At 39.4% G+C, this 13,353-nt stretch overlaps 1 protein-coding gene across 1 annotated transcript in view; it reads right to left on the bottom strand.

Annotated features, from left to right (window-relative positions):
* LOC128639980 (solute carrier family 22 member 15-like) overlaps positions 1-13,353 on the bottom strand; it is a 747,078-nt gene that overhangs the window by 329,709 nt on the left and 404,016 nt on the right. The window lies entirely within an intron of this gene.

Genomic DNA, 13,353 nt, shown 5'->3' with positions numbered 1-13,353 from the left:
AAGAATATCAAGAGAACAAAGCAAAATTGGTGATAAAAGTAAATTGGGAAGTTGATTAAAATTACACGCCCTATTTAAATCATGAAAGGTTTTTTTGGACTTGACTATCCCTTTAATAATTGTCAGAATCTGTTCTTTTTAGGAACTATTTCTAGAAATCGGCTTACAAACAATAACATTTTAATAAACTAATTGTTTACAGTTATTGACTTGTTCACCTAGCCAAATGTCAAAATTAAAGAGATAGGAAAGTCCAAATTAAACTTGTAATAATCAGATGGAACATGTCATTTTAACACACTTTTAAAAGCACTTGTATTTTCAAATGTGCTTTGTTTTCTTGGTATCCATTGTTGAAAATGAATGTGCAAATATCATTCCCTAGTGGGAGCTAGCTAGTGATTGGTGCCTGCATACAGTTGCCTCTTGTGATTGGCTAACTAGATGTGTTAAGCTAGCTGCAAGTAGTGCAATGCTGTTCGTTCAGCAAAGAAGAAAAGGGCAATAAAGCAAATGTGATAAAGTAAATTTGAAAGTTTTTAAACATTGTATATTCGACCCGTATTATGTAATACAAATTTTGGGATTACATTTTAAGGTGTGCACATATATATCTTGCAATAAACAACACACACATGACAATACATGGCATCATGTGTGCTAAAAATGACAGAACTAAAGCACATAATTAATAACCACTGATTATTCAATATATATATATTTTTTTTAAATATCCTTTTTATTGCAATTATTTTTCAATAGGCAAACTCGACCCACCATTTGTCACCAGTTAAAGCCAATTAGCGAACAATATGTAGTAGGGATAGCATTTATAAATCAGCAGGGTGCTTTTCATGTTCTAAAAAAGTAGAAATTGCTCAGTTTTCACAACTAAATTACATAAAAGAGGGCAAAATAAATAATTAAAAAATATATTGTAAAGTTGTTTCATCATACAACTAAAATGTTTGTTAAACAGATCTAATTTGCTTTGATATCCATAAACAAGTAAGCTCAGGAGTAGCAATGCACTAATGGAGCTAGCTGGTGACTGTTGGCTGCACATATTTGCCTTGGGGCCTGATGATATGAACCTCTCCACTCAGGCGAGATGATATAAAGTGATCCTTCAGCACTGCAAGATCCCTAGGTGAGATTCTAAAAAGGCAGATTTTTCTATAGTTCTACAAGGGGCGTTCCCTGCATTTCCATATGTGAAGGAGAGACAAGCCCTGTGCAATATAGCGCTGCATGACATGACAGTTCTGCTGCATTTACACTTTGTGCTTTGTATTTTATATTATATCAAAAAAGGATAGCTGGCAGTGCCTAAGAAACACTCATGCAGGCTCACTATTAAGGTTTAATTAACAAACCCAGAATGATTAGAACAGATACAAATGGAGCTATAATAGGAGCACCAACAGGCTGAAGTATGATATCAGGCAACAGACAATATTGTAAATATAAATAGTTACATTTATGTAACTATTTATATTTACAATATTGTCTGTTGCCTGATATCATACTTCAGCCTGTTGGCGCTCCTATTATATCTCCATTTGTATTTTATAATACTTTAGTCTTCAAATTAAAGGGACAGTCTACATGTGTTTGCAAGCACCTTGTTTGGGATCGTTGTGCTGCGGGCACCCCACTCTGTCCTGTGCCACCTTATGCAGGGCAAAAGAAAAAAAGTATTTTAAAAAATACTTTCCAAATTTGGCTGTTATAGGATGGCAGCAAACTCCTCCCAGAGAATCCGTGGGCATGTCTATTCTGAAGTAGCATCCAATAATCAGGCTCTCACTTATAAAATTCATTCAATGTGTCTGCCCTAGTGTCTTAATGTTATTCAGTCCATTCACGCACTCTGCTGGGTGTAATTTCAAACAAACAAACAAACAAGAAGGCGGAAGGAGTTTGGCGGCCATATTAGGGCTGCAGAATAAAGAAATTTTCCCAAGAATACTGTAATCACTTTTGCACTGCATGAGGTGGCACAGGACGGAGTGGGGTGCCCGCAGCACAACAATCCCAAACAAGGTGCTTGCAAATGCGTGTAGTTTGTGTCTTTAAGTTGTATTACATTTCAATTTTGCACTTTCTATTTTGTATACATCAATCTATTTAGGGTTGTGATTTTACAAACTCTGATTATGCTTTCACAGTTTTTGTTTAACTTTAACAAATTAAGCTTATTCTTTATAAATCTTTGTGTATCTTTTACAAATTACATTGCACTTTGTATTTCTTCTATTTAAAGGGACATAATACCGATATGCTAAATAACTTGAAAGTGATGAAGCATAACTGTAAAAAGCTGACAGGAAAATATCACCTGATCATCTCTATGTAAAAAAGGAAGTTATTTTAACTCAAACTATCTTCTGTTTACAAGAGTAAGTGCACTGGTAACAGTTATACTTCAGCTACTGTCCAGCTGCAAGTTGACAAAAAAACAATAGCCATTTAGCATCAGCAGTGCGACTAACTTGTTTTAAATGCTTACAGCAATTACAGAATTGCTAGAGAGCTTCAGGCATACCCTGGGAACTCCCATTTCAGCGTGATGAAAAAAAAGAGGAAATGGAGACTTTGGGTGCACACCATTGCCTAAAACTTCAAGATTAAAATGTATAAATAAACATTAACAGGCCCTTTTATGAGGATATTAAGGACAAGCCCCCAAAAGTGTTATACTCACTTAACCTTATTACCAAATCAGAAGAGCTATAAAGGAAAATTAGGACACAGTCGATATGCTATAAAAAGGGAAAAATTATAGGACCTAAACAGGTAGCGGATCATCCATTACTTGTGGGATACTCTCCTTCCCAACAGGAAGTTGCAAGAGGATAACCCACAGCAGAGCTGCTATATAGCTCCTCCCCTCACTGCCATATCCAGTCATTCGACCGAAACAAGCCGAGAAAGGAGAAACCATAGGGTGCAGTGGTGACTGTAGTTTAATTAAAATTTAGACCTGCCTGAAAAGGACAGGGCAGGCCGTGGACTGGATACACTACAAGAGAAATAAATTTATCAGGTAAGCATAAATTATGTTTTCTCTTGTTAAGTGTATCCAGTCCACGAATCATCCATTACTTGTGGGATACCAATACCAAAGCTAAAGTACACGGATGATGGGAGGGACAAGGCAGGAACTTAAACGGAAGGAACCACTGCCTGTAGAACCTTTCTCCCAAAAAAAGCCTCCGAAGAAGCAAAAGTATCAAATTTGTAAAATTTGGAAAAAGTATGAAGGGAAGACCAAGTTGCAGCCTTGCAAATCTGTTCAACAGAGGCCTCATTTTTAAAGGCCCAGGTGGAAGCCACAGCTCTAGTAGAATGAGTTGTAATCCTTTCAGGAGGCTGCTGTCCAGCAGTCTCATAGGCTAAACGGATTATACTCCGAAGCCAAAAAGAAAGAGAGGTTGCAGAGGCCTTCTGACCTCTCCTCTGTCCAGAGTAAACAACAAACAGGTTAGATGTTTGGCGAAAATCTTTAGTAGCCTGTAAGTAAAACTTCAAGGCACGGACTATGTCTAGATTATGCAAAAGACGTTCCTTCTTTGAAGAAGGATTAGGACATAATGATGGAACAACAATCTCTTGATTGATATTCTTGTTAGAAACCACCTTAGGTAAAAACCCAGGTTTTGTACGCAGAACAACTTTATCTGAATGAAAGATCAGATAAGGAGAATCACAATGTAAGGCAGATAACTCCAAGACTCATCGAGCCGAGGAAATAGCCATCAGAAAAAGAACTTTAAGAACCAAGTTTAAGCTCCATGGAGGAGCAACAGGTTTAAACACAGGCTTAATTCTAACTAAAGCCTGACAAAATGCCTGAACGTCTGGAACTTCTGCCAGACGCTTGTGTAAAAGAATAGACAGAGCAGAAATCTGTCCCTTTAAAGAACTAGCTGATAATCCTTGTCCAAAACCTCTTGGACGAAGGACAATATCCTAGGAATCCTAACCCTACTCCATGAGTAATTCTTGGATTCACACCAATGAAGATATTTACGCCATATCTTGTGGTAAATTTTCCTGGTGACAGGCTTTCGTGCCTGTATTAAGGTATCAATTACTGACTTGGAGAAGCCACGCTTTGATAGGATCAAGCGTTCAATCTCCATGCAGTCAGTCTCAGAGAAAGTAGATTTTGATGATTGAAAGGACCTTGTATTAGAAGGTCTTGTCTCAGAGGCAGAGTCCATGGTGGAAAGGATGACATGTCCACTAGGTCTGCATACCAGGTCCTGCGTGGCCACGCAGGCGCTATCAATATCACCGATGCTCTTTCCTGTTTGATTTTGGCAATCAGACGAGGGAGCAGAGGAAACGGTGGAAACACAAAAGCTAGGTTGAAGAACCAAGGCGCTGCTAGAGCATCTATCAGTGCCGCTTCTGGGTCCCTGGACCTGGATCCGTAACAAGGAAGCTTGGCGTTCTGGCGAGACCCCATGAGATCCAATTCTGGTTTGCCCCAACGGAGAACCAATTGAGCAAACACCTCCGGATGGAGTTCCCATTCCCCCGGATGAAAAGTCTGACGACTTAGAAAATCCGCCTCCCAGTTCTCTACACCTGGGATATGGATCGCTGACAGGTGGCAAGAGTGAGTCTCTGCCCAGCGAATTATCTTGGAGACTTCTGACATCGCTAGGGAACTCCTGGTTCCCCCTTGATGGTTGATGTAAGCCACAGTCGTGATGTTGTCCGACTGAAATCTGATGAACCTCAGTGTTGCTAGCTGAGGCCAAGCCAGAAGAGCATTGAATATTGCTCTTAACTCCAGAATATTTATTGGGAGGAGTTTCTCCTCCTGAGTCCATGAACCCTGAGCCTTCAGGGAGTTCCAGACTGCACCCCAACCTAGAAGGCTGGCATCTGTTGTTACAATTGTCCAATCTGGTTTGCGAAAGGTCATACCCTTGGACAGATGGGCCCGAGATAACCACCAGAGAAGAGAATCTCTGGTTTCCTGATCCAGATTTAGTAAAGGGGACAGATCTGTGTAATCCCCATTCCACTGACTGAGCATGCATAATTGCAGCGGCCTGAGATGCAGGCGCGTGAATGGCACTAGGTCCATCGCCGCTACCATTAAGCCGATTACTTCCATGCACTGAGCCACCGTGGGGCGCGGAATGGAGTGAAGAACACGGCAAGCATTTAGAAGTTTTGATAACCTGGACTCCGTCAGGTAAATTTTAATTTCTACAGAATCTATTAGAATCCCTAGGAAGGAAACCCTCGTGAGAGGAGATAGAGAACTCTTTTCTTCGTTCACTTTCCACCCATGCGACCTCAGGAATGCCAGAACTATCTCTGTATGAGATTTGGCAATTTGAAAGCTTGACGCCTGTATCAGGATATCGTCCAGGTAAGGAGCCACCGCTATGCCTTGCGGTCTTAGGACCGCCAGAAGTGAGCCCAGAACCTTTGTAAAAATTCTTGGGGCTGTATCCAACACGAATGGAAGAGCTACAAATTGGTAATGCCTGTCTAGAAAGGCAAACCTCAGGAACTGATGATGATTCTTGTGAATCGGAATGTGAAGGTAGGCATCCTTTATGTCCACTGTGGTCATGTACTGACCCTCTTGGATCATGGGTAAAATGGTTCGAATAGTTTCCATCTTGAATGACGGAACTCTGAGGAATTTGTTTAGGATCTTTAAATCCAAAATTGGTCTGAAGGTTCCATCTTTTTTGGGAACCACAAACAGATTTGAATAAAACCCCTGTCCTTGTTCCGTCCGCGGAACTGGATGGATCACTCCCATTACAAGGAGATCTTGTACGCAGCTTAGGAATGCCTCTTTCTTTATCTGGTTTGCAGATAATCTTGAAAGGTGAAATCTCCCTTGTGGAGGAGAAGCTTTGAAGTCCAGAAGATATCCCTGAGATATGATCTCCAACGCCCAGGGATCCTGAACATCTCTTGCCCACGCCTGGGCGAAAAGAGAGTCTGCCCCCTACTAGATCCGTTGTCGGATAGGGGGCCGCTCCTTCATGCTGTCTTAGAGGAAGCAGCAGGCTTTCTGGCCTGCTTGCCCTTGTTCCAGGACTGGTTAGGTTTCCAGGCTTGCTTGGATTGAGCAAAAGTTCCCTCTTGTTTTGAAGCAGAGGAAGTTGATGCTGCACCTGCCTTGAAATTTCGAAAGGCACGAAACTTAGACTGTTTGGCCTTTGATTTGGCCCTTTCCTGAGGAAGGGTATGACCCTTACCTCCAGTAATGTCAGCAATAATTTCTTTCAAACCAGGCCCGAATAAGGTCTGCCCCTTGAAAGGAATGTTGAGTAATTTAGACTTTGAAGTCACATCAGCTGACCAGGATTTGAGCCATAGCGCCCTACGCGCCTGGATGGTGCATCCGGAATTCTTAGCCGTTAGTTTAGTCAAAGAGTTCTAAGCTTGTCAACAATTTCAGTCAATGGAGCTGTATGGATGGCCTCTTCCAGGGCCTCAAACCAGAATGCCGCAGCAGCAGTGACAGGCGCAATGAATGCAAGGGGCTGTAAAATAAAACCTTGTTGAATAAACATTTTCTTAAGGTAACCCTCTAATTTTTTATCCATTGGATCTGAAAAAGCACAACTGTCCTCAACCGGGATAGTGGTACGCTTTGCTAAAGTAGAAACTGCTCCCTCCACCTTAGGGACAGTCTGCCATAAGTCCCGTGTAGTAGCATCTATTGGAAACATTTTTCTAAATATAGGAGGTGGGGAAAAGGGCACACCGGGCCTATCCCACTCCTTACTAATAATTTCTGTAAGCCTTTTAGGTATTGGAAAAACATCAGTACTCACCGTCACTGCATAGTATTTATCCAGCCTACACAATTTCTCTGGCACTGCAATTGTGTCACAGTCATTCAGAGCAGCTAATACCTCCACAAGCAATACACAGAGGTTCTCAAGCTTAAATTTAAAAGTAGAAATCTCTGAATCAGGTCTTCCCGAATCAGAGACGTCACCCACAGACTGAAGCTCTCCGTCCTCATGTTCTGCATATTGTGACGCAGTATCAGACATGGCTCTTACAGCATCTACGCGCTCTGTATCTCGTCTAACCCCAGAGCTATCGCGCTTGCCTCTCAATTCAGGCAATCTGGATAATACCTCTGACAGGGTATTATTCATGATTGCAGCCATGTCCTGCAAAGTAATCGCTATGAGCGTGCCTGATGTACTTGGCGCCATATTAGCGTGCGTCCCTTGAGCGGGAGGCGAAGGGTCCGACACGTGGGGAGAGTTAGTCGGCATAACTTCCCCCTCGACAGACCCCTCTGGTGACAAGTCTTTTATAGATAAAGACTGATCTTTACGGTTTAAGGTGAAATCAATACATTTAGTACACATTCTCCTATGGGGCTCCACCATGGCTTTTAAACATAATGAACAAGTATCCTCTGCTTCAGACATGTTTGTACAGACTAGCAATGAGACTAGCAAGCTTAGAAAACACTTTAAAGCAAGTTAACAAGCAATATAAAAAACGTTACTGTGCCTTTAAGAGAAACAAATTTTGACAAAATTTGAAATAACAGTGAAAAAAGGCAGTTACACTAACAAAATTTTTACAGTGTATGTAGCAAGTCAGCAGAGCATTGCACCCACTTGCAAATGGATGATTAACCCCTTAATAACAAAAACAGAATAATAAATGACAAAAACGTTTTTTAAACAGTCACAACAACTGCCACAGTCTACTGTGATTGTTACCCTCCTCAAACACGACTTTGAAGCCTTTTGAGCCCTTCAGAGATGTCCTGTATCATGCAGAGGGAAGCTGAATGTCTCTGTCAGTATTTTTAGCTGCACAGAAAAGCACTAAAATAGGCCCTTCCCACTCATATTGCAACAGTGGAAAGCTTCAGGAAACTGTCTCTAGGCAAAAATCAAACCAGCCATGTAGAAAAAAACTAGGCCCCAATAAGTTTTGTCACCAAACATATATAAAAACGATTAACATGCCAGCAAACGTTTTATATTACATTTTTATAAGAGTATGTATCTCTATTAATAAGCCTGATACCAGTCGCTATCACTGCATTTAAGGCTTAACTTACATTAATCCGGTATCAGCAGCATTTTTCTAGCAAATTCCATCCCTAGAAATATATTAACTGCACATACCTTATTGCAGGAAAACCTGCACGCCATTCCCTCTCTGAAGTTACCTCACTCCTCAGAATATGTGAGAACAGCCATGGATCTTAGTTACTTCTGCTAAGATCATAGAAATCACAGGCAGATTCTTATTCTAATGTTGCCTGAGATGAAACAGTACACTCCGGTACCATTTAAAAATAACAAACTTTTGATTGAAGTTAAAAAACTAACTATAATACACCACTTTCCTCTTACTACGTCCATCTTTGTTGAGAGTTGCAAGAGAATGACTGGATATGACAGTGAGGGGAGGAGCTATATAGCAGCTCTGCTGTGGGTGATCCTCTTGCAACTTCCTGATGGGAAGGAGAATATCCCACAAGTAATGGATGATCCGTGGACTGGATACACTTAACAAGAGAAATATATATATACTGAGAAATTGTTATCGTTCATTCAATTTGGTTTGACACAGTTAAGCAAGTGTATCCATCTGCATTCTATGCGTAACAGTGTTTTATCTATGTCACCGCCACTTATTCCCAGATTGGCTTGTTGGATTACTGCAAAACGTAAACCTGAGTCATTTCCATAATGTTTGTATACAAAGAGTTTTGCTACACTGGTGATGGTTTTTCCTTTTTCGGATTCTTTCTTTCAAGTATGCGTGTTCTGGCCTGTCTGGTCGTCATACTGACATAAAGAAAATTGCATGGGCATTTGAGTACATATATCACATTGGTTGTTGAACATGAAAAATATGAGAGTATATGATGAATCTGATCATACTTGTCTTTGATTTGTTGCATTTTCCACACGTTGATGCAGGCATTGCATGTCCCACAAGGGAAAATTTCCTTGGCTTTCACTTGCTGCCTGGGTTTATGAAAGTAATGGCTTTTGACTAACATGTCACCTAGATTCTTAGGTCTCTTATAGGATACTCAAGCCTATTTGGCTGGATAGGAGAGGATCATTCTGTAAGATATGCCAGTTGCTGTTTACTATATTAATTATTTTATGCATTTGAGGATTGAAGGTTGTGATCAGTCTTGTGGTATTATCACTTGGTTTAGATTTTGTCTGAAGGAGGGTTTCACGTTCAGTTTTTAATGCATGTGTACATGATCTTTTTATTGATCTATTGGGTCTGCCCGGTAGTTTTTTAATGTTTTTATTTATCTTGGTAATCAAATAAAAGGTTGGTACTTTTGGATGAGATTGTGTCATAAACTTTTTTTTAGTATCACTGATGATATTGTCTCTGTAGACATTAGTAATGATCTTATTATAAAAATAGCTCTCAGAGGGGTTCCCTAGAACATTTTTTAATAAAACATTCGGTGTTGTTTAGTTGTTTCATTATTTCTTCTAAGTACATCTCTTTTTGCCATAGAACCACATTGCCACCCTTGTCAGACTGCTTTATAATGGTATCATCCCATGTTTTGATTTCCTTTAATGTCTTTTTTCTTCTCTACTCAGATTGAGAGTTGACCACTCTTTTTGTCTATTTGTTGACAAACTATCTGATTGAACACTGAGATTTCTGGTGAGATGTGGTTAGGAGGCATATATTTTGACTTTGTTTTTAGATTAATCCTCCAATTCTCCTGATTGGGTAATTCAGATTCTGTTTCTTTGAGTAATTCTGGCCGCTATTTATGATTTGTTGTTAGTTCCGCCTCTAACCATGACATCACTTTGGGAACGGTCAGAATTTGGAAACCAGATGATATCGTTTACATCCTATTGATCAAGGAGGATCAGATGAGATGGAATTACTGTACTTCATGCTATTGATTTATTCCTCTGCTTATTGATGATCTGATGTTAGATAGGATCTTATTAAATACTTTGTTATATTTTGGACATTAACATGCGTGAAGGACATCTGCAATGTGGAGATTAGATATTAGTTGGCTAAAAAAAAAATAAAAACTGGATACTTATATAATACTGTAATCAAAATATTGATGGACAAATATTAAGTTGTTTATAAATAAAAACATTATTTATTGATACAAACTTTGAATCATTCAGATTGTTTGAGAAAAATTGTACTTAATTGAGGATGTGAAGAAGAGACGTGAATGTGTTGCTGATGCGAGTGCTCGATGTGAAGATGTAACAGGAAGTGAAATTGAAAAAAAATATATATGTAGGGGATGAAAGGGGTGGTGAATCTAAACATGCTGATACTTGTGGGAGTGAAAGGACATACTAGTTAAGCATTAACGTGGTCGTGGGATGTGGTGATGTCTTAGTGACTAAAGTGTGAGGAGTTACATTTAGGAGAATATGAGTGAATAAATGTGGTGTGTAGAAAAATTATTTATTAATAATTTTATTATATTATCAAATATTATAAAATAAAATAAAAAAGTGTCAAAATATGTGTGTACATACTTCCAATCAGAGATTTCTAATCATGTGTATTGTACTAAGAAATGTATCTGTCCTTCTTATATACCTTTTGGCATTTTAAGTTCTTGGGTGTATCTACTTCCTAATATCTATATCTAACACCCTCAATAGTATCTTAGTTAAATATATAATTTTAACTTGGAGAGGGATGTTATGTATCTTAAAAGTATCTTCTGTATCATTTTTGACTGGATATATTCATACAAATGAATTAAAATAATTTTGTTCATTTAGTTTATATGGTTGAACAGTATTTAATAGAAAGATCCATTTTCTTTCTGCATTGATAGTATGGCATTTGCCAAATCTGTCTGTTATATCTTTAGTTTTGATCATGGAGCTGCATGTTCCGCATTTGTAGGAGCCAGGGTTGAGTGTGCTTCTAGTTTGTAGGCCTTTGAAGTGTCTTAGACTCATGTCTTAAGTTTTTATCTCTTCTATAGCCAACCTGTACTTTGTCTCCCAATATTGTTGACAGAATTGGATCTGATTTGAGTATATGCCAACTTTCATTCATCATTTTTTGGATTTCTCTGGAATTGGGATTATATATTGTTATAAATCTTAATTAATTTTCAGATTTTTTTAGGGTTATTTACTAGAAGTTCTTGTCTGGGTGTAGATCTTGCTCTAAATTTTGTTATTGTTTAAGTGGCTTGGAAACTGATCTAGTTTCTCTTTTGGGCCCTCCCAAAAAAACAGCACATCGTCGATGTAGCATAACCACAGAGGTATATGTTGCATATAATCTAAGTTTGTATCGGAGAAGACAGTATTTTTTTCCCACCAGCCTTAAAAGAGATTGGCGTACATGGGTGTGCAAGAGGTGCCCATCGCTGTAGAAAAGAGAAACTTAAAGTCCCTGTACACTCCAAGTGCCATTGGTTTTTGTTTTCTTAATAAATATTACTCTTACCTGGTTCCCAGGTTTCTTTCACCAATAGAGCACACACAGCAAAACTGTCATTAAAATTAAAATAGAACTAATTCATTTAAAGACATTCTCAGTACAAAATGTCATCTCAATGGGAATTGGATAGACTCTCACGTCAGCAAAAAACATAATTTATGCTTACCTGATAAATTTATTTCTCTTGTAGTGTATCCAGTCCACGGATCATCCATTACTTATGGGATATTCTCCTTCCCAACAAGAAGTTGCAAGAGTTCACCCACAGCAGAGCTGCTATATAGCTCCTCCCCTAACTGCCATATCCAGTCATTCGACCGAAAACATGCAGAGAAAGGAAAAACCATAGGGTGCAGTGGTGACTGTAGTTTAAATGAAAAAAATTGCCTGCCTTAAAATTACAGGGCGGGCCGTGGACTGGATACACTACAAGAGAAATAAATTTATCAGGTAAGCATAAATTATGTTTTCTCTTGTTAAGTGTATCCAGTCCACGGATCATCCATTACTTATGGGATACCAATACCAAAGCTAAAGTACACGGATGAAGGGAGGGACAAGGCAGGTACTTAAACGGAAGGTACCACTGCCTGAAAAAAATCCTTTCTCCCAAAAATAGCCTCCGAAGAAGCAAAATATGAAGCGCAGACCAAGACGCCGTCTTGTAAATCTGTTCAACAGAAGCCTCATTTTAAAAAGGCCCAAGTGAAAGCCACAGCTCTAGTAGAATGAGCTGTAATCCCTTCAGGAGGCTGCTGTCCAGCAGTCTCATAAGCTAAACAAATTATGCTTTTAACCAAAAAGAAAGAGAGGTTGCTGAAGTCTTTTGACCTCTCCTCTGTCCAGAATAGACAACAAAGTAAATGTTTGATGAAAATCTGAAGTAGCTTGTAAGTAAAACTTTAAAGCACGAACCACGTCCAAATTGTATAATAGACGTTCCATCTTTGAAGAAGGATTAGGATACAAGAATGGAACAACACTCTCTTGAGTGATATTCTTGTTAGATATCACCTTAGGTAAAAAACCCAGTTTTGATACGCAGGACTACCTTATCCGTACGGAGGACCAGATAAGGAGAATCACATAACTCGGAGACTCTACGAGCCGAGGAAATATCTACCAAAAAGGAACTTTCCAAGATAAAAAGTTTGATATCTATAGAATGAAGAGGTTCAAACGGAACTCCTTGAAGAACCTTAATAATCAGGTTTAAGCTCCATGGCGGAGCAACAGGTTTAGACACAGGCTTGGTTCTAACCAAAGCCTGACAAAATGCCTGAACGTCTGGAGTATCTGCCAGACGCTTGTGCAAAAGAATAGACAGAGTAGGAATCTGTCCTTTTAAGGAACTAGCTGACAACCCTTTTCTCAAAATCATCTTGGAGAAAAGATAGTATCCTGGGAATCCTGACTTTACTCCATGAGTAACCCTTGGATTTATATCAATAAGATATTTATGCTATATCTATGTTAAATTTTCCTAGAGACAGGCTTTCATGCCTGTATTAAGGTATCAATGACTGACTCGGAGAAGCCATGCTTTGAGAACATCAAGCGTTCAGTCTCCAGGCAGTCCATCTCAGAGAAGTTTAATTTAGATGGTTGAAAGGACCCTGAGGTAGAGGGTCCTGTCTCAGAAGCAGAGACCATGATGGAAAGAATGACATGTCCACCAGATCTGCATACCAGGTCCTGCGTGGCCACGCAGGCGCTGTTAAAAACACCAAAGCACTCTCCTGCTTGATCTTGTGCAAAGACCTCCGGAGGGAATTCCCACTTCCCCGGGAGAAAAGTCTGACGACTTAGAAAATCCACCTCCCAGTTCTCAACACCTGGGATATGGATAGCTGATAGACAAGAGAGAGTCTCTGTCCAGTGAAT

The sequence above is a fragment of the Bombina bombina genome, chromosome 9, assembly GCF_027579735.1.
Source record: "Bombina bombina isolate aBomBom1 chromosome 9, aBomBom1.pri, whole genome shotgun sequence".
NCBI lineage: Eukaryota > Metazoa > Chordata > Amphibia > Anura > Bombinatoridae > Bombina > Bombina bombina.
This window is presented reverse-complemented; position numbering and strand designations above follow the sequence as displayed.